This window comes from Prinia subflava, chromosome 5 (assembly GCF_021018805.1).
Source record: "Prinia subflava isolate CZ2003 ecotype Zambia chromosome 5, Cam_Psub_1.2, whole genome shotgun sequence".
In the NCBI taxonomy this organism is placed as follows: Eukaryota; Metazoa; Chordata; class Aves; order Passeriformes; family Cisticolidae; genus Prinia; species Prinia subflava.
Genome location: NC_086251.1, coordinates 19,018,643 through 19,039,331, shown reverse-complemented (window position 1 = coordinate 19,039,331; position 20,689 = coordinate 19,018,643). Strand labels below are relative to the sequence as shown.

The 20,689-nt window shown below is 43.6% G+C and overlaps 1 long non-coding RNA gene across 1 annotated transcript; it reads right to left on the bottom strand.

Annotated features, from left to right (window-relative positions):
• Positions 1 to 411: 411 nt before the first annotated feature.
• Positions 412 to 20,680, bottom strand: LOC134551111 (uncharacterized). Its single transcript, XR_010080529.1, has 3 exons — positions 20,556 to 20,680; positions 15,254 to 15,338; positions 412 to 10,271 (listed from the first exon to the last, which is right to left on the bottom strand). It is a non-coding gene; the product is annotated as an uncharacterized LOC134551111 (long non-coding RNA).
• Between the last annotated feature and the right edge of the window lie 9 nt (positions 20,681 to 20,689).

Below are 20,689 nucleotides of genomic sequence, written 5' to 3'. Positions count from 1 at the left end.
GGGGCAGAAACTCTTTTCACTGGATGAGATCTGCAGCTGTCTGCTTGGAGATGGTCATCTCTGGTAGAGACATTCCCTGGGACAGATGCAATCTTTTAAGAGCATATAGCTGCAACAATTGCATCTCTGCAGTGTGCTATCTCTGAATGTCTGACACAAAAAAGACTAGACACATGCTGTGATTTTTAATGCTACTGTCAGCTGAACCACTGGGAAATTTTCCAGGGCGTGTCGGGCAGAGTTCTGAAGGACAGATTGAGGACAGTGCAAGGTATCAATGCTAATAGCACTCCTAGGAGACTATTCTTCTAGAGCCATAGCCTGAAACAGGATAAACTTTCAAGAGTATAGCCTCTTTTAAGTTAGTACAAGCAGCCATGCTGAAGCACTTGCAAAATGCTTGTGTTGTGAGTAGCCCCCTCTCCTCCCATTTAACAGTATGTGGGCCATGCTTACATCCCCTTTTCTGTACATGAGCACAGTGGGATTTGAGATGTAAAGCTCGTGTGTCCTTTCTTTGGGTAGCGAGGTATATTACACCTGAGCAGTGTTGCAGTTCACGTGGCACTAGTTGGAGTATGATAGTTTGCTCTGTCTCTGTTGGTGAGTGTTATCTGAAGCATCAGATCATGTAGTTCATATTGATTTTGCAGCCTGGTGGGTGACACTACACAGCAGTCAGTGTAAACATTTCACACAGCAGCCAAAGTTCACTCTCGCAGGTCTGAGTTGTCATCTCTGCTTCCAGGTTGTATTGACAAAATGGTATGAAAAAGGAAGGAGGTAAGTGGAAGTGGGTGAGGCATTGTAACTCATATCATTGATGTGTCCATTCAAAGGGTAACATCAGAGTCAGCTGAGCATGAGTAAATTCCCATTTATGAAGGCCTGACCTTAGACTCTGGACCTCCACAGCTGAAGAATAACTATAGGGCCACTAAATTACATTTTTATTGAAAAAAGCATGACTTGAACATCAATATAATTACCATCTCCACCTCAACCTTGTAATGTGCCCTGAGATAACAGCATATATTACTTCATTTTGCCATCTCAGCATAGACCTGTTGACTGGTACCACCCAAGGGACAAGATTCTTTGACAGTTTATAATCTCAGTCTTATGATCTTTTCATTTAGAAGACATCCCTAGGCAAGGAATTCCTGCTTCCTGTTAAGGTTGGGTGTGCTGCAGATTTTGTCTGTTGATGTTGGCCACTTTCTTTAGGCTTCATTTTGGTGTCTTTTTAGCTCTTTGCTTCCATGTTTCATTACTTAATTGTGTGTGTTAACTTTTAAAGTTATTTTCAGATGTTCCTTCTACTTGCTGGCATTGCGGTGTCCGAACATGTCTACATCTATAAGCACAACAGTGATGCTTAAACTATGACAATCATGCATAGTAGGTCTCCCAGGATTTTGTTGTGTCCCTTTTTGCTTGGGTGTGGGCATTTATTTAAACATGGAGAAATACTACAAAACAGAATAGATTCTTGCAAGAAGATAAGTTCAGCTGAAGTTTTGGATGTGGCCTTAGATGGGTTCTGACAACTGCCAGGCTCTCTCTCTTACTTGCATACAGATCTATGTAGGGAAGGAGCTCCTGTTTAAAGGGTTGTGATTTTGTCCATTTGTGTTGGAGTCTGGGTAAAGGGCAGATTTCCAAGTGCTCCTTCGAAGAAAAGGACATTTGTCTAGATAGCTCTTATCTACTGCCGATCCTCTCCACAGCACTGCAGATGAAAGATGTTTTCAATTCTACTGTGGGACAGAGAAAGCAGCCCAAGTTCACAGAGCCCAAGGGTGGCATTTTTCAATAGTACCAGCTGCTTTATAAGCAAATGGCCAATTTGACCCTGACCTCCATGGCAGTGGCACCAGGCCAACACTGCATGCTCCAGAAAATCATTCCCTCAGGCTCTGTAAATCCTGTGCTATTGTTCTGCTTCTGGGGCAGTGACAGGACACCGTATGTCTCTCATGCACTGAGAGCAAACTATGCAGCAAGGGTGGCGACAGTGCTTTAAGCTGCTGCACTCAGTGTGAAAGGATGGAGCTGAATCCCTAATTTTGGAATATCAATAGCCAGACCACTGCCGGCGAGTGAGCATTATTTGTCTACTTTGGCATTTGCAGAAGTGCATGTGCCATGCTACCTGCTGAACATGGGGCTGTGGGAAATAGAGGCCTCCTGAGCTATGAGTCAGAAATAGAGCAGCTGACACCATGGACTGCCCTTATTCCCAGTTGGAAGTATTTGCTGCAGTTCAAACTGAACACAGACTCCCAGCCCTTCCTGTTCTGTCTCCCCTCTGCTCTTACAGTCAGTGAGAACACAATGTCTTCCCCCAGAGCAGAAAGGCAAAGTCTCTTTGGAAAGACTTCCACTTATGAAGGATAGCAGAAACATTGGTCCTGTAGCAAGGTTTGAAAGATGTTGTTTCTCCTATTTCTACCAATTTGCTGCCTTTCAACTGTTCTGGAAAGGGATAAAGACTGGATGAGTTAGCAAGAGACAACAGAGAAGGTGAGTGGCATTTGCACGAAAGATGGTAACAGGAGAAGGGGAGAGGTAGAAAAGATGGAAGAACAGAGGTAAGAGTGACATTGGCAGGAGAGGATAAGGGACAGCATTGGCCCAGGAGAAGGAAGGGCAACAGACAGTGGAAAGGGGAGACCTTGGAAAGATTAACGAGACTAAACTGTGCTGATGTGGAGGGACCTTGCACTGAGATTTCCAGGCAACTGTGCAACCATTTTCTCATGCAGTGAAAGACATAAACATACATACCATGTGGCAGAAAGCAGAAATACATGAGTAAAGGATTTTCCTGTTTCTTCTCCCAATTTTGTGAAAAATGTTGTCCTTTCTCCAGAGTTGAGTTTTCTTCTAGAAGCTACTTCTTTAGAAGTCATGGTCAATTTTGCAGTTCCCCAAAGTCTGGATTTTAACTATACGTACAGTATAATGCCTTTCTTTCAAGAAGAGTCGTGCACAAACAGAAATCTGAGGTTTTATGGCTGGTAGAGCAATAATGATTTAAAGGAAATTCCTCTCTCTGTACAAGTTAAGACATGTCAAATTAACTCCTCTTCTGAAGTTTGTGGCACCATCCTTGTAAGCCTGTCTGAGCAAGTAACATTTTTTATCTTCTTTGAAGTTCTAGTCAGTGTCAGACCAGACCCACCGAGAGACTGAGTGAAATCTGTCCTACCAATTCCACCACGTTTGACAGGTTCACCAAAGCCTGTAGTGTGGATGTCAGTGCACCGTTGAGTTAATAAAACCTTGAAGTTGCCCTAATTTTGCTGATGTAACTCTCTCTTGGGCCCCAGAAGTGGTATGCAAGAGCTCAGGTGGCTGTTTCTTACCTTTTTCCTCAAGTTCATTCCAGTGCACATGGAGGAAAGGCCCTACTTTCCCTTTATCAATCTAGGCAGGGCCCCATTACTCAGCTTTGCTTCAGGGAAAAGCTGAGGATGGATTCTCTTGCCTACAGGAGTACAAAACAAACAGGAACCACCTGACTGGGCACTGCCCATCCTGTTGCAGTTCAGAGCTTCTCTGGAAGTGCCCTTGGCAGATCGATTTCTCCCTTTGCTCAGGATTTGTGTGTGACATTGGGTCCCAGAGGAGTAGCTGCAGCACAACAGTGGTGTTCTCTGTGCAGAGTATGCTCTGTACAGTCTGTCTCCGGTACAGCATTTGGGAAACCTGGCCAAGGCAGCCTGCCTGGCACACTACAGCCCTGGACACTCCAGCTGGAAGTGACACCACACCTCTCAGCAGTGCTGGGGCCGCAGCTCTGGTACCCAGGCTCCTCGGCTCAGGACTGCAGATCTGTCTGTCTCTAACACCCCCAGTCCCATGACTCTGGCAGAACCCCTTTCCTGCTGAGCCCCTGGCTGCAGCAGCTTGTCTCAGGAGGGGTTTCATGATACTGAAAGGGAGGCGCTCTATCCAACAAGCGTTTCCTTGCCCTGCATGCCTGGGAATGATTGAGCTGCCCTCTGCCAGTTCTGCAGGTCAACAGTAACAATGAATGGGTTGAACATTGGAGGAATCTCTCCTTTGAACACCAAGATTATTGGATTTTAGCAGATTGCCAGCATAGAGAAAATTCAAGTTAAGTGAATTGATTTCTTCCTTCCTCTCATATTTATATGTTAAATTAATATTTTATATTCAGCAAGTCAATTAACTGTGCCTGCCACTGTGTATGAAACACTGACATTTGCTTTCATTCTTCTTTCAGAAAACTCTGCATATCCTGCCTGTGTACAAGACATGTACCTACAGCTTACTTAGGAGACCTCTATTTGCACAGGGTGGCTAAAAGGTATTTTGGAATAGCTGGTTCAGTTGTCCCTGGTCATTAATGGGGCAGATCATGGTATAGAACCTCAGGTGTTTGGTTTGGTTGATGGCATCTTGTTTCAAGTAATACAAGTAAACCTGGAGACAAGAAAGGAGATGTTATTGACTGGAGTTTTTCCAGATGTTTACACTGCTTTTTTAGCAACTAACCCTGCTTTCATTTCCCCTCAAACTGACACCTCTACCCTTCCTGTCAATTTAGGTACTAGCTACAGTGATTTGCATTCTTCCCTTCTAGAAGTGAAGTTTCTCAACCAATTATAAATGAGCAAAAGATGTTTCTTGACAGTCATTTTATCTGTCCAGAAATGACAAGAATTAACCCAATGGACAGAGGTATTTCACAGTTAGAATAGTTCACAAAGTGTTTTTAGGATGCATTAAAGACGGCTCCATACTGTATCTCCTTTCCCGCAACAGCCCTAGATCCTGGAGAGTATGTCCGTGATATGTTGGGCTGGTGATTAGTGTGGTAGGGACAAAGGTCTTTCAGCAAGCACTGGTTTGCAGAGGTGGGAAGTTTAAAAGATATGGGAAATCAGAGAAGCACTTATCAGAAAATTTAACTCTTAGTGTCTGCAAGGTGTTTCAGAGTTGGATAGGTAGGGTAAGGTGGAGACAGCATAGGAAAGATAACTACAAAAGCAGAGGTGGTCTTTTAAACTATGATAGCTTTTCTTGCCAGATGAGCAACTTCTTTTTCTGCTGTTGGAAGCTGTTGAATTGATGAGCTGCAAACACTTGGCCCCACAGCTATGGAAGGGATCATCCTCTAAAAGCGGCCTGCCCTCCAAGGTTGTATCCAGACCTACAGCATGTTTGGAAAGACACTGGTATGTTGCTTATTTGTGGAATTTTCATTTCCCGTGATGATTTTGCATTACAAAGGGAAGCCGGGGTTAACACTGGAGCTGGAGAGAAAATTTTGATTTGTGTGAAGGTTGGAGGGGAGAAGAGGGAGCCCACTGTTACTGTCTCAGAGGGGCAGTGGGCTGGGGGACTACTTCAATGAGAAGTGCAGGCATTTCCTAGAGAAGGATCTCTGAAGTACCTGCTGACTGAAACATTCCAGGCATTCCTGCACTGTGCTGTTAAGCTCCCAAAGCAACAGCTCATGCTGCTCAGTCTGCAGCAGCCTGGCCTCAGCAAGTGTGTCCTGGTCAGGGACTGACACACAACTCTCATTAGCAAATTCACAGTGTGGAGGAGCACTGTAAGAATTTGCAGCTGCAAGAGAAGATGGATGTGATTTTAGTGTGCTGCTGTTGTGAACAGACCTGCCAGAAGCAGGTGAAGAGCTTGCAGTGGGCTACCCACCACAGTGTTTTCTCCAAAGATTTCCTGGGTGCTTTCTGCACAGGCCGGAAACTGTAATTCTCTGTAGCCCTTATCCCTCCCACAGTTGCTCTTTCAAGTTGTGTTTGCATCTACTGTAAGGGGCAGAAACTCACAGCATCTCAGTGTCAACAAGCTTGTAAATCATCTACTTAATAGTCACAGGTGAGATAACATATTAAATACTAAAGGCAGTAAAAAATCCTTCCCACCTCACTCACCCTCCCCTCCAAGTACTGAATCTTGTCCAAAGCTGCACAAACAGGATTCTAAGATAAAGACCTTGGGTAAGAATTACTAAAACAAACAGAGCGTGGCATGGTTTGTTAAGGGACTGGCTTCTCAAGGCCAAAGGGTGGGTGTGGAAGAACACATCACCCACCTTACAGAGAGGAAAGCTAAGAATGTTGAAAAAGTACATCTTGGAACAAAGCCCTCCTCAGAAGTCTGTAATATTTTAAATAAGTTGATGTAGCATGGGAGGAGAATCATACAAGTACAATGCAAAGGATATTGTCTGTGATTTCAGTAACTAGCAGCACAAAAGCTTTCTAAGTAGAGGGATTCTGTTCTGCTTAGTATGGTGCAGTACAGCAGAGTTATTCAGAGTTAATGCAGTTCTAGCAAGGACATGCTCCAAGCTACAATTCCATCTTTCCTTTAAGAATGCCTTGAAAGAATTTACCATTCAGCTGCAAACTACCTGACTCTGAACACAAATAAAAGAGCAGAAATTTCCCAGTTTACTTCTTCCCTGCTCTGCCATGTGCAGGAAAACTCTCTGTAGCAGGACAGTTCCTGGGGGCACATTAGTTCAGTCACCATGCAGTGCCTGTCTATTGATGGCTGGCTCAGTGTCAGGGTTTCTTTCCTATTTTTGTTGTTGCATGGATGAAATCCACTGCTAGAGCATTATCTGCTATTGACAGGGGATATGTTCAGATCTAAAGGCAAAATCTTCAAGTCTGTGATTTTGCTAGCCTGTGATCAGTACCTGGGGGAGATATTTAGAGGTGGAACATGATGAGCCACAGGACTACAGTTTTAGGTGAGTAACACCTCAAAACTTGTTCCTTTTGCAGGTTGATTTTTCCCAGAAGAATATGTGGTCTACAGCCTTAGTCAGTGCTTAGGGGTAATCTCTACATCCCCTTGACTCAAGGCTTGTTTAACTTTCCTATGCTGCTGCAGAGCTATTGTTAGTTTGCAGATAAGGAAGTGTTATCATTTTAGCACAGTCTAAGAGAAAAGGATAGGAGGGAGCTATTAGATTCTCTCCTGTGTTATTCTCTATCTGGTGGCAGGATTGTCCTTCACACTGATTTCTCAAATGTGGTAATAATAACAGTAAAATTTTATTTTTACTGGTTATCAGCCAAAAGCAACAACTAGGCTAAACCAGAAAATACCATCCTTTCTGCCTTTGCAGCATGTGTGCTCAATCTTTGTGCTGATGCTGATACTTCTCTAGTTCTTTTCTGAGGGAGACACAGACGCCTTCATCCCTCCGCAAACAACCCAGTCTACCTAATCCTGGCCATCATCTAAAAACAGGCCCTCTGCTCTCTTCCCAGCAGGCCAACACACATTCCCACCCTCCCAGTGCAAATCTGCAACAGCTCCCTTCTGTCCTAGCTTGCTTTCACCATTAAGACACAGTAGACTTTTCATAGCTAAGTGTTGCTGCCTTTAGCAGTTGTTACCTCTTCTTCCTGGGTGTGTGCACGGCAGTCTTCTGCTGTTTCAAGGGGGCCCTATCACAAACAAGTTGCTAAGTTTGAAATCAAGGAAGACAAATGATGTGTCTGGCCAAAAAGTCCCTGTAAGGGCCCAAACTGGGAAAACTGAGGGACTGATCCTTGTGCAGGCACTTTGCATCTCTCTGGAGTACAAATGCTCTTTAAGGACATAGAGAGACTGTCTCAGCCAAGGTGTTGAGGACTGTACAGAATTTAGGTGGCTTTAATCTTGTATGTTTGTGCTTTAAAAGAAAGAAACCTTGCTGCAAAGGTTACAAACCAAAAGGAAGTCTGGCCCTCCTACTGGAAAAAAGAGTGCGTTCCTGGCATGCTTACCTTTCCCTTCATTTGTGTGAATAGTGAGAAAAAACCCAGGAGGGTAAATCCTGTTCAGAAAGAATTCAGAGTCACTTTTCATGGTGTTCATCATCATTCTAGATATCTGCAAAGTAGAGGTGTACACCAAGCTAGCCAGTCTGGTTTCCTTTAATAGCCAAAGGAAAGAAACTAGCAGTTGTTTAAGAATTTTCAAGGTTAAGTGAACCTCGCCCTTGGTGCTGTTGACTGCACACAGGAGTTTGGGCTGAGCCAAGACACAGGTGGCTGTGCTGAAATCCCACCCTTGGTGTAATGAAATCCCAGGGGAGATCCTGAGACCCAGGGCATTCTGCATTGTGAAAGGAAGATGTGGATCACAATAAGAGTGTGAATGATAAACCTATTAAGAACAAGAAAAATCCTTTTCAGATTGTGACTCTAACAAGTTTACATGAAGATGGATGGTTTTTCAGTAGGGAAAAATAGGTGTAACAGACCCCTATAGGCTTCAGTGTGGGGGACAAAACATTGCAGGCAGCTAATCACCCATTTCAGGGCTGGCTTGCTGGACTGTGTAGTCTTACAAAAACACAGCTCCGGTGAGGCTTGCCAGTAGGTGCAAATGACGAAAATCGGATTTTCTAGGAAAGCAGGTGATGACTGCATAGCACTTCTATTTTTGTTTTTTGAGGTCACCTGATTTGTTTTGAAGTCATTCTAATTCAGGACAGGAAGGGACCAGGAGTTGTTTTTTTTGGCTACAAATTCAGTTTGAACTTTAACTGAGCAATGTCTTTCTGTGGCATGCAGCCATGGAGCCACAAGGAGCGATTTTGAAGCGCAGCAAGAGGCTGGATTGGCAGCATCCCTCAGGCTGCATTGACAGACTGGTCATGCACAAGTGCCAGAGTGACCTGACCCAGCCTCATGCCATCACTGCTGGACCTCTGCCTCTCACCTCCTTGGGATAACAGGACTGCTGGGGCTGTGCCAGGGAACAACAACGGCCAGGCAGGTACGGGGACACTGGTGTCCTTCTAAAGACAAACACAGGATGTCCCAAGCCAAATAGGCTAATGACAGGGAAGAGGTGGCCTGGTTCTGCTCTTGTGTTGACATACTATGTGGCTGTGTTTTTGTCATCATGTTCCCAACAATGAACCTCCAGGAGGAGGGGAACTGTCCTCTTGTACAATTCTCTTGTCACAAGACAAGAAGATAGCTGTACACTCCAAACCTTCTGCATGGGGAGCATCATACTGACATCCTGCATACCCTGTCAGTGTGCTAAGCAAGTTTTCCAGCCCTGAATCAAACCTTTCTTAGCAATAGCCTTGGCATGCACACGTGAAAGAAGGAAACCTCTTACAAAGGTTTAAATAAACTTTTTCATCATTCCACAAGGGAAAAAATCTTATCCACTAGCTCTTCACTTAGCCTAAATGCAGGTTTCAAAGAGCCTTGCAAAACAATGTGTGGTAAAAACTATGGGCAGAAATAATAAAACAAACTAAGGACTTGTGTTTGGAAGAGCTTGTTCTTATTTGAATGCTCTGTAAGACAGTCCTGAAGCCTCTGAGTGACAGGAATCTAACAGATATTGTGCTTGGAGTCAAAATTAAGTTGGATTTTTTCATGTTCTTGTGCTAACCTGTAATTACAATAATTTTTGCTTTAAATGGTTGATGAGCGAGAATTATTTCTCACAGCAGAGCCAATTGCTGAGATAAGAGTATTTTGATACTTTTGCATGCCCAGAAAGCACATTACTTTATATGCTATTGTTGGGAAGCTGAGACAAAGCCCGCTACATAAAGTAATGGCTGTGTCACTGGTACAGAACCCAGCACTAGAGAAGGGTGGAGAGGGAATGGCATAAGAATCAATCACACCTTGCTTACAATACTTTCTCTGTTCCCATGTGGCGCTGAGAACTGCAAAGCGGCTAAGGAGATCTTTTGTCTTTCTCAGCAGAAAAGGTGCACATCAGGTCCAGAGCAGCATTTCTTGAAGTTAGCTCCTAAATCAGTTATTTCAGCACATGTCTAATGTAGCTGTGGTTCTGCTGGGTACCACACAGCTTTGGTCCTCCAAGCTGCTGCTGAATCTGCTGCTGGCATTTCTCAAAAAGGCAGCATAAGCTTTCCCAGGCAGCTGGGGCACAGATCCCACCACGATATGTAGAGGAACAAGTGCTGTGGTCACTCTTACCCTCCTGCCCAAGTGCTGCAGTGAATCACTCCATGCATCATCTGGTGTCTGGCTGTGAGGCATGACCCGTTTTGATGAGCTGTAGAGCTGAGATCCCTGATGTTCTACTGGAATTCACGACAGAGAGGTCCCATATGCTGCTGCTGGAGGTCCTTTGCTCTTCCAAGGTGGTGGATTTGCCAGACCCATGTCAAAGTCTGAAAAGAAGCTAAGACAGATCTCCACGTGGCCAAATCCTGTCCCAAGAAGGAAGCTCATTTTGAAGAGGACTGGCAAACTGAATTCCTGCAACTGATATAGGGGAAAAATTATGGCTACAATGAGCTAGGAACCACCATGTTTGTTTTGGCTGCAGTAGCTGGTTTGCAGTAGTAAAAATGATCCTCAACACTTCACTAGTTTGTCACCAGTGGACAAAGGAACCGATTGTGCAATTCAGAGCAATCTGCTAACTACGTTTGTAAGGAAAGAGTTTAAAATTGTTCAACATGCTGAGGAAAGATACATATAGGGATTTTGTCTTATGGCTATTGGCAGTTAGAAGGAATGGAGAGATAACTGAATTTGCTCTGTTCTTCATTCCATGGGGCATAGGAAGGGTCAACCACAGCATATACTGTAGGCCAAAAGTATTCAGTTCGGCATGCGTGGGATTTGTCCATGGCAAGGAGAGTCCACACAGAGTTCAAGAAACAATTTTCTGCTATGTGCTATGGCATTGTGGAAAGCATATCACAGTAAAGATGCCACCTAGAGAAAGTTTTGTTGGACTAGTTAGATATTAGAAAAAAATTTCACTGAAGGGATGCTCAAGCACTGGAACAGGCTTCCCAGGGAAGTGGTCATGGCATCAAGCCTGTCACTATTCAAGAAGTATTTGCGCAACATTCTTAGATCGTTTAGCCTTTTTTTAGGTAGCTCTGCATGCAGTCAGAAGTTGGATTTGATGATTCTCATGGGTCCCTTCCAGCTCAGGATATTCTATTATTTTAATTAGTCTGAAATCAGTGACTAGTTAGGTATTATTTACTTCCAAATGTTATGATTTATATCATGTCTCATGTGGTGGGATGCTCTAAGCATTGATTCCAACAGAGTTGTGACAAATATTATTAAGAAAACAGTGTTAGTCTGAAAGCCAAGATAATGCATAGATATATTTTGTGTGCCTTTAAATAATAGAAACAATGGAACAGAATCAATTGAAACAATTCTAAGAGATAGAAGTAGGCCAGGTTGGACTGCTTTTATGTAAAAGTACTTACTTTAAATTGCTCAAAACAGGAACTTCATTTTTGTGGTATAAACCCTTTTCTTAGCAACTGGTTTAGTCAATACTGCAATTATAGAGCCACTCTTACAATGAGTATCTACAACACATGAAGATTTAGAGCACCTGGGTTATGTTACTCACAGTCCACTGACTCAGATTGGTTGGAATGGCGTACACATGCTCTTTTCTCTAACTGCTGCCGAAGGACTTGCCAAGACAGCAGTGCCCAGGAGACTGGGGAAACTCATTCTTCTTTAGATCTCTAACTGCAAAATGTATCCAGAAGGATCTGTGCTTGTTCTACTCAGAAGAACAGTTGGGATTCAAGGCCAAGCGAGGGAGATTGCTGTATTGGAATGGAAGAGCAGATTGCCTGTGGAGATGGGGCTCACAATACCTCTTGTTAGAGTAAAAACAAATGGGATGTGGCACTCCTTTTCCCTTGAGCTTTCTCCAACTGGTGAGAGACTCCTGTCTCCCAAAGTGTTGAAGATAGTTTTTCATTTTGATGTTCAATGTTTCCTTAACTTCACATTCCTTTTTCTGCTTGTTCATTTATTTTTGTGTAGCAGTTGTTACAGCATCTATAAGCAGGAAAAAATACCTGCATGTCCCCCTCCCCTCCTGCTTTTAGTGCCCCATAAAGAATAACTTCTCATGTCTCACTCTCCTCTTCCCAGATGTTACATCTCTCTGGAGTGTAAATAACAGAATAACTTAGTACTTAAACACAATGTGATACCTTTGATTTTAGCACATCAAAACTAGGTTCTGATAGAGAGTGTCAGTATCAAAAGTGAAGGCAAATGCTCTGTTCTCATGAATTCAAACTGAAGTGAGCACTTTGATGTTGATCTCAAATGAACACGGAGGGAGCAGTCCTCACTGAAGTGGTTCAGTCGGCACCTGTAACCTCTTCAACTGCAGCCCTATCTCTCATGGGAATCAATATTTGAACCAATATTGACTTAGGACTCAGGCATGATTTATATGGGAGTCTTGGTATTGCAACAACTGCTGTGTTACTCAATCAGATTCCCAGATGACTGGTTAATACATAACAAACCGGATTTGTAATTTCAGGCGGCACATCAGAATGGAAAGGGGAAATTAATTCTATCATGTTGCATGAAATTCATAAATCTGTTAAACACCTGTAACTGAGTACTGTGTGCTCTGTTTAAAGAGGCAATGGATTTCATTCTGTTTTCAGAGGGTTTCTAATCTGGATTAATCTCTTGGTGACCAGTATTTCTAGTTATCATGAGTAATTGTTTCATGAGTGTTTCAAAATGGAATCAAATTAGGATTAAACTAGTTGCTTACAAAATTTCACATTAAAAAGCTCTGTAGTGTACAGCACTGTTCTGGTAACAATTACCAGTGAGTTTAATTCTGGGGTCAAAACTCAGTCTACAGCTGTTATGTTTAGGTAGTTTAGGCATTACCCTCACCTCCCAGGCATAATCAGTGACTGTTTCTAAAGGAAGGTCATTTATCTGGATGATTCTAAGTGTTTCACACAAAAATCCACTCCACCCATTTTATGCCAATATGGCATTTAGACTTATTGAAAGTCTAAAGACCTGTACAATAACACGATATTCTTAGTCAAAGATACTAGGTCAGAGGTCTGACCTTAAAAATGTTATTTGATCTTTTGGGAGAATTTATACATATATATAAAATAAATGAGCATAGAAAACTTAAAGTGATGTGTTTGCTCCTATAAATAGATACATGACTTAAATCTCATCAGATAGGCTAAGAAATTGTCAGTGTGTTAAACAGACTGTAGTTTTCTAGGTTTCAGGCTAGAGCACTTGAAAAACCAACGTCTGTGTATGTGTGTGAGGAAGAGCATGGCCAGCCCCTGAAATGCTCAAACCTCTTTGTTCTGGTGACCCTCCTGTGTTTACCCTGTCTGCCCTCCACGTGTGTGCTCCAAGTCCAGTGACCATGTCTTTGGCAGTCAGTTCACCATGAATAATCACACTGTGTCTGTTTGGAATCATTTTCTAACACAATGACCTTTCTTTAACCTCAGACTGCTAATTGTTATCACTGGCAAGGAACAAATGGGTCTGAGTGAGGCGCGTAGGTGAAGCTCTTGCCTAGAACATGTGTCTTGCCCCAGGCAGTTACACTGCTGCCACTGCCGCAGGCTTGGCTCGCCAAAGATTCCAAAAGTTCCCTCTGCCACCTCCTTGCGCTGACTGTTAGAGGTTTAATGGCCCTTGAGGAAATAACTAGCTAGAAATCATTCTTTGGCTTAAACGGGAAACTGACAGAATGCCATAAAAGCTATGCCAATTGCTTAAGTATAATCAGCACCTGAGTCAAAACTATGGTGTCTGGAATCCATATCTGCAATCCACCTTTTTCCATCCTAACATAGGGGAAAAATGCTTGAATAACCAGCAGTACTGGAGTTGCAAGTTCCATCACAAATCAGTTATTTCAGCTTGCTATTAGTCCATTGCCATGCATGCTTAGAATAGCAAATTGTTGCATAACAAGCAAAAACAGAGTGGAAAAAAAAAGATATTTTAGAAGTCCAAATCATTTTAAGATTAGTCAGTGACCTACCTCATTTTTTTGATGAATAATAGATTTTGAAATGTTTTAAAAATGCATGCACATTTCTATTCTGCTGCTGGCTTTGTTCAAGCAACATATTGATGTGGGTGTGTTCTGCAATCTTTTTATTGTTTGTACTTAAATATAGAGCATTTACTATCGTGGTAATGGCAGTTACATGAACATAAGGAACTCTTGAAGTTGGCTTGCTCCTGCTCAGTCTGTCCCAGTGTCCCATCAATGCTTTTGAGTCCTTCACAGCACACAAGCACTGAGCATTTAACACAAGCAGTGACAGTGCCTGGTGCCTTGTTATATAGTGCACTACTGGCTCTGTCCTACATTATTCTCTGCAGCCTTTCATTAGTGGCCATAACTACACTGACTAATTAATTCTGTGGTTTTTTCCTCCCTCCCTAGTCACCACATCATACCCTCCTGAGTCCACTCGCTGTCAGGGGAACACGCCCCACCTTGTGCAGGCAATTTGTCTGTGTTGCACAGGCAGAACTAGAGGTGAGTCTGGAATGTTATTCCTTACAGCAGGTTTCTTTGGCTCCCAGCTATACATTTCCACGAGGGAATTCATAATGCAGAAGACTATTAGACTAATGCCTGGCCACAGCAGAAATATTGGAAAAGAGACAAATTAGCATAGTTTAGAGTTTTCTCAGTGCTTTAAGTGTTTTGTTGTAATTTTTAACCCCAGGAAGAGTGGCAAAAATGTGCTATCAAAGAAATGAAACTGTATTCAGTTTCTTTTTCTACTGCAAACTCTCCCAGTGAGGCTGCAAAGGATGTGCAAGAAAGGCTACAGACGGCAAGTGGCAGGACTGCTCTTGGACAAGATAGCAGTAGGGCTCCACCACAAGCTGGGGCAAGAAGGGGAAGCAAAGTGCCTGTCCGTCTGCAGCTCGGGTGGCTCTGTGACAAAAGGACAGTGCTGGCAACCCTCACACAGGACATTCTTCGGTAGGCAAAGTTAGCAAGTAACAACCACCTGATGGGTGAGGACCCCCGCCCCCTCCAGTGCCTTGCACGCATTCCTCCAGCCTGCAGAACCAAGCACAGCCCTGACCTGACAGAGCTGCTTCTCGCCCAGAACTAATAAAACCAGAGAAGATTAAGAGGGAAGAGAGAGCCAATTCCGTGCAGGTAGAGAACTGGTTACTATAGCAACTGTTTTCTTCTTTGAGCATAGGTTGGGAGGGACTCCCTTGCAAGGGGATTTCTGTGCAGTCCCCAGCCTGGGGAGGGAGGCTGCTACAAGAATCTCGCTTGACAAAGGTTTCGTGGCTGCATTCTTGAACTCTGTTCGGATCGGGGGCGGGGGGAGCCGGGATAGGGTTGTGGAAGAGTTTGACTCTCGTCCAAAAGTAAAGCAGAGGTTGAAGAGCCTGTATTTAAAAATCATACTCACGTCATGATGTATTGTTCTGTGGGCTGCAGTTACATCTAAAGCTGGTGTTGTACCACAGCACATGTCACAACCAGGAGTTTCAGGGCTAGAGTTTTTAAAAGACATAAGAGAATATTTAGTTTATTACTACTGGATTTTTAAATCTGAGGTCCTAAGGAAGTTTCCCAGATGTATTTCTTCAATAAGCCCAATTTGGTGCAGAGTAAGAAATCAAGTATCTTGTAATATAATAAGCTTGGTCATTTTGACTCTGGGAAAAGTCATTCTCTGGGACTAGGGCCAGGTAATGTTATCTTAGTGTGCTGCTTGGAGTACCTGGCACTGTACAAGCTCTAGGTCTTTGTGGTTACCTTAGACCGACACAGCAAATGAATAAGCATATTATCCTCTCGCTGGGACTGCTTTCTGGTGGAACACACCCCTTGCATTCACAGGAGACACAAATACCGAGCAGCGCCTGGGGTAAACCCCTCCCCTTTACCTCCTTAACCCTGTGTGCTCTGGCAGATATACTTCAAGGGTCAAAGTTGCACCTTGGTTTTTTGCTAGTATTTGGTGCTAGAAATGGAGAAACACGGCAGGAATATAAAACAACTTATGATTGTCTCAAGTTCCACCCTGAAGTTCTGTCTCACAGTGTCAAAGCACAGAAAATGCAAATTCTTTTGGGAAGGGACAAGCAAAGGGGGCTTTGGGTGAGGTATTATGCTTCCCTATTCTCCCTACACTGCTTGTTGTCTATTTTCCCATGCAGTATTTCTGCGGGAGACACAGATCTAGGGGAATGTTGTCTGTCACGATCTCACCACCCTTCCTATCACTGAGGAAGAGGAAAGGGGGACAGCTATGCAGCCTCTCTCTTGCAGCTTCATCTTGCCTAGGTGTCTAATACTGCAAACTTTCCAAATCCCTGTCTTTCAAAGTAGCATTTTTTTGGCTGTTGATGCAGGGAATAAGAAACAGCAACCTTCATTTTTGTTTAAAATTCAGCAAGCGTTTGACCAGATGTAGAACCAAGGATCCAAACAAAAGCAGGCTCCCTGCTCCAAATGCAACCTGAACGCAGGACTAGGCTGGGAGTATTTTGCCATGGCAAAATGCTCCCCTTTGAGGGAGCACTGGGGAGGTAAGCCAAGAGGCTGAGGGACTCAAGGACAGCCCCAAACTTTCACCCAGACTGCAACAACTGCACAGTTCCCACGTCAAACTCTTGGGCTCAGCCCAGCTTCAGAAAGAGAATTCACAAACTCAGTATCAACCTGCTACTGGTCCATAAAGAATCAACAACTCATCAACAACTACTATTATGATGTCTGCAAGGTTTTCAGCTGAAATAAGTATCTGCACCCTGTCATTCTCTCTATGCCGTGTGGCAGATCTGGCCTTAGATGGCATTTGATCTTGCCAGTAAAATCTGCTGCTGCTTGGAATGAAAGAGAGAGACTTGTGAAAGAAAGCTGAGTGCTTTACGAATCAGAATTGTAGGCTTAGCTTCTTTGTGAGCAATAAGAAATATCTGCTGTAACAATGCAATTGGTGTGAATAAAACCACACAAAATTGCATCAATCCAACTGCAATTCCCTTTGCTGCAGGTATACAAGTTTTACAGAAAAATGGCAAAAAATTTTCAATAAGCTTTACTAAATTACACAAATTATTAAATTAGCAAAAGGCTTCTATTATATTCTCATAGACAAGAGACATGGTTGACTATTTCCTGATTGAATATATGATTAAGGCTGCATTCAAAGCCAATGAAAAATAGAAATTTCCACCAGAACTTGCAGAAATGTCTCCATTTCTTCAAAGGATGTAGTGAACTCACTGATGATTCTGTTCAGCCACTGAAGTAACAGATTACATGGTCATAGTAGGGAGTTGAAGGCAAAGTAAATTACAGAGAAAAAGAAGTGTTTTACAGTCTGAGGGGAAGGAGATTTCTGTGACGAGCAGTTTTGTCTCCCTCGATGCTGACAGCAGAGGTCATACAAAGTGTCAAGGCTCTGCTCACACCAGAAGAGGGGAGCTTAGTCCAGCTTGTAGCTTGCTTACAGCAGAATTAGTCACTGTGTGTTTGTCTGTGGCCTAACCTTCCTTATCTCAGTTACTTCCTTCACATGCTTTAAAGCCAGGTTATCCAGGGGATGCAGACAGCTGAGGAATTATTCTCTTAACAGGTCTCATTTATCAGATGCTACATCAAATTAACCTATTAGATGGAGGCAGAAATTGAACATAAATACAGAACCCACATCTGCTACAGAAGTGTGCTAATGCAGCTTCGTTGCTATGGTGTAAAATTGAACATAAGGATCATGAAGACATGTTTGCCTTTTCCCATTTCTGAAGAGGACAGCTGGTTGATTGACTAATCCATGGATAGGATATTGCACTGGTCCTAACAACAAGGAGCTTCTAAATGAAAACACATCAGTTGCTGCTGAGAACTCACCAGGCTTCACAAGCCCAGGTTCAGTACTTTAACTAGTCAGTCAGTCTTGGAGCTCCTGAGACACTAAATCAGTACTTAATTCTCTTCTTTAAGGTCTTTTTTTCCCTGAAGCCTTTTAGGTTTCAATATATTCCTAAGTTAGCAGAAGTTTTGTTTAATCTGATTACAAGCATTACCTAAGTGCAATTGATTCCTCCTCAGGAACAGAAAAATATTACACATATAAGTAGAAGAAATGGTTTTGTTTTCTTTTTTTCCTAAATGTTTTATTTGATTGTGGACTTAAAACTTACGACAAGTACACCTTAGTAGCTCTCTAAGGAGAATATCTCACTCTGTTTATCTGTTTAATGCACACTGCATGAAGAAGAGCAGTATAAATTTCTGATGCATTTCTCCTCCTGGGTGCTTTGAGCCAAACTGGGGAAGTTCTTGGATAACAGGAGAAAATTTTCTTGAATAGGAACAGAATTATTTTCCTGTTCTTCCACATACTCTACTGAGTTTTGAGTCATGCCTTCAGACCGTGCACCTCATATCTCTGGCACTGCTGCCTAGGATTTCAGTCAGAGCGAGCTTGTGCCGCTGCTGCCGCATCGCTTCCTGCCCACTCAGCCAACCACACTTGAGAGGTACAATGCAGGCCACCGTGGCTAAAAGAACTCCTACCCACAATGTCAACATGAGCAGCATCTTAAGCAATCACCAATATTTACTTTTAGGCATAATGAAATAAAAATCACTTGGCAAGTAACATTTCTATTTGCCTTCATATCAACTAAACCTGCAGCTCCTTATGATTATTCGCCTTATGAATATCACAGGTTCTATTAAGAGTATTTTGTTCTTGCCCTTATTGTGCTGTCCACTCTCACAGAAGAGAGACCCTGTTTACTGGAAAACAGGGTGAACTGTTTTCAAGTGAGTTACACCCTTTTTGTAAAATCAACAATGAATGGCTCTGAGTTGCTCACTGCTAAGAAAGCATGAAACCAATAAACGGTGTCATGAGCAGAACAAACGTCTAAAGGTAACACACATGTGGCCTTCACGTGGATCCAGGATACTTATCAAAACGGAAGTCATTAAAGGACTGAAACCCAAGCTAAACTTACAAGAAGAAAGGGTGTGCTGTAATAAAAAGGTTATTAAAAAATAGTTCATTATTTTCTTATCTGCTTTTAAATTCTCTGATACATTGGAAGTGATTATTGGAGGTTTTGAAGGAAAGCTTTTGAACAACTGTCAGTGAAATGGCCAGTAGCAACGAGATGGAGTTTTCTTGTCTAATAAAAGGGGGTAGAATTCTCTATATCCAGGAAAAACAAATGTTTCTTGTCTCTGATTTTCCTGCCTTTTCTTTCTACACTGATAGCAATCTAGGAAAAAATCAGTCAAATAACTCTAATTAGGAAAAAACCCCAAATCCTGTTATTCATGTATCATGACAAACCAGCGTGAAGCTTGAGCACCCAGAAACAGAAGGGCTTGTGTGTAAGGCAATTTTTTTTGCTATTTTCATCACTTCTTCCCATGTGTTTTTTCTGTTTAGCTATTCGACATCAGTGATGTCAAGTACTTGAGAAGGGTCCTGAAAAAGAGGACTCCTCTGCAGTCCTGAGTAGCCATCTCCAGCAGTAACTGCATGTCTCCTCACCAGAATCCTAATCTGTACCCAAGTTAAAGGATTTTATTTCATAAATGAAGAGCTGAGGTATAAAAAGAAAATAAAATCTGTCTCTTCTGCCCTGGTTTGGAATCCCTAATTCATACATCACTCTTCCTCTTAACTAGGGTCTGGTATGCCTCAGCCAAAACAGCTCTGGTTGTGCTGAAGCTGCTTGGCCAGCACAAAGCCTGTTCCAAAGCCAGTTCTGGAGCTTTCCTGCCACTTCCTAGAAAATCCGTAGGCTCCTTGGGGGTTCTCCAGAACTAGAGTGCCGAAGTGAACATGCAACAGAATGAGAGAGCAGCCCATGCGGTGAAATACTTTGGGCAAGGATGAGGGAAGGAGCCTATCAGGAACTCCCTCACAAGCCAGCAATCCCCAGCTTTAACAGTGATCACCACAACAATGGCAACTTCTATTACAAGAGACTGCAAGTCTCTCGTATACAGAAAAAAGACCATCAAGGGTGAACAGCCAGAGGGGGGGAAAAAATCAGGGAAGTGCGGAGGTAGTTCAAGGCTTGAAGGGATTTATTGCTTTACTGCTCATTTATGACGAGGTGATATAAGATATTAGGCGACAATCCCACCCGCTCCGCTGGAGGGGAAGGCCGCGGCTCCTCCAGCGGGCCGTGATATCACCGCTCCCACCCTCGGGTGCTGCGGGGGAAGGAAGGACCGTAAGGCAGGTGCTGGCCTTTCCCAAAACAGGAAAGCGTTTGCCAAAACTATAAGAATCTCAGCTCGAAAGCACTGCGTGTAGACATCATTCTTGCTCCCTTAGCTTTACCCTTCTGTTCAGGCGCGATCCTCTCCCGAGCCACGAGAGACCAGTTTACCGCGCGGGCGTGAGCCGGCCCTCACACGGTAACTTTAGTAACTCGGTCACTTTCAGTCCGGAGCGGACTTTAAATAAGCTTATCGTTGTTTGCTGCGACCCACTTCGCACCGTGCGGAGACTTCCCACATATTTCAGTGTCCCGTCACGGAGCGAGTAACACCGGCGCGTTCTTCACCCCTGCCTGAGGGGGTGTCGGCTCCATCCAGCACCGCATCACCGCGGACCCAGCGGTGGCAGCTCCACGGCACAGCGCACCATGAGGTGGCCCCTCTCTCCTTTCCTCCTTCCCTGATGTTTTTCGTTCCTTCCCTCTCTCCCTCCCTCCCTCCCTCCCTCTCACCTTCCCTCAGCGCTCCCCTCAGGCTCAGCCCCCGCCCCGCGGGCGAGCGCCTCGTGCTCCCTTCGCGCGCGCGCACCAATCACAGACGCCTAGGGGGAGCCGCGAGCCGGGTGCGCGCGCCCTCCTCCTCCCTT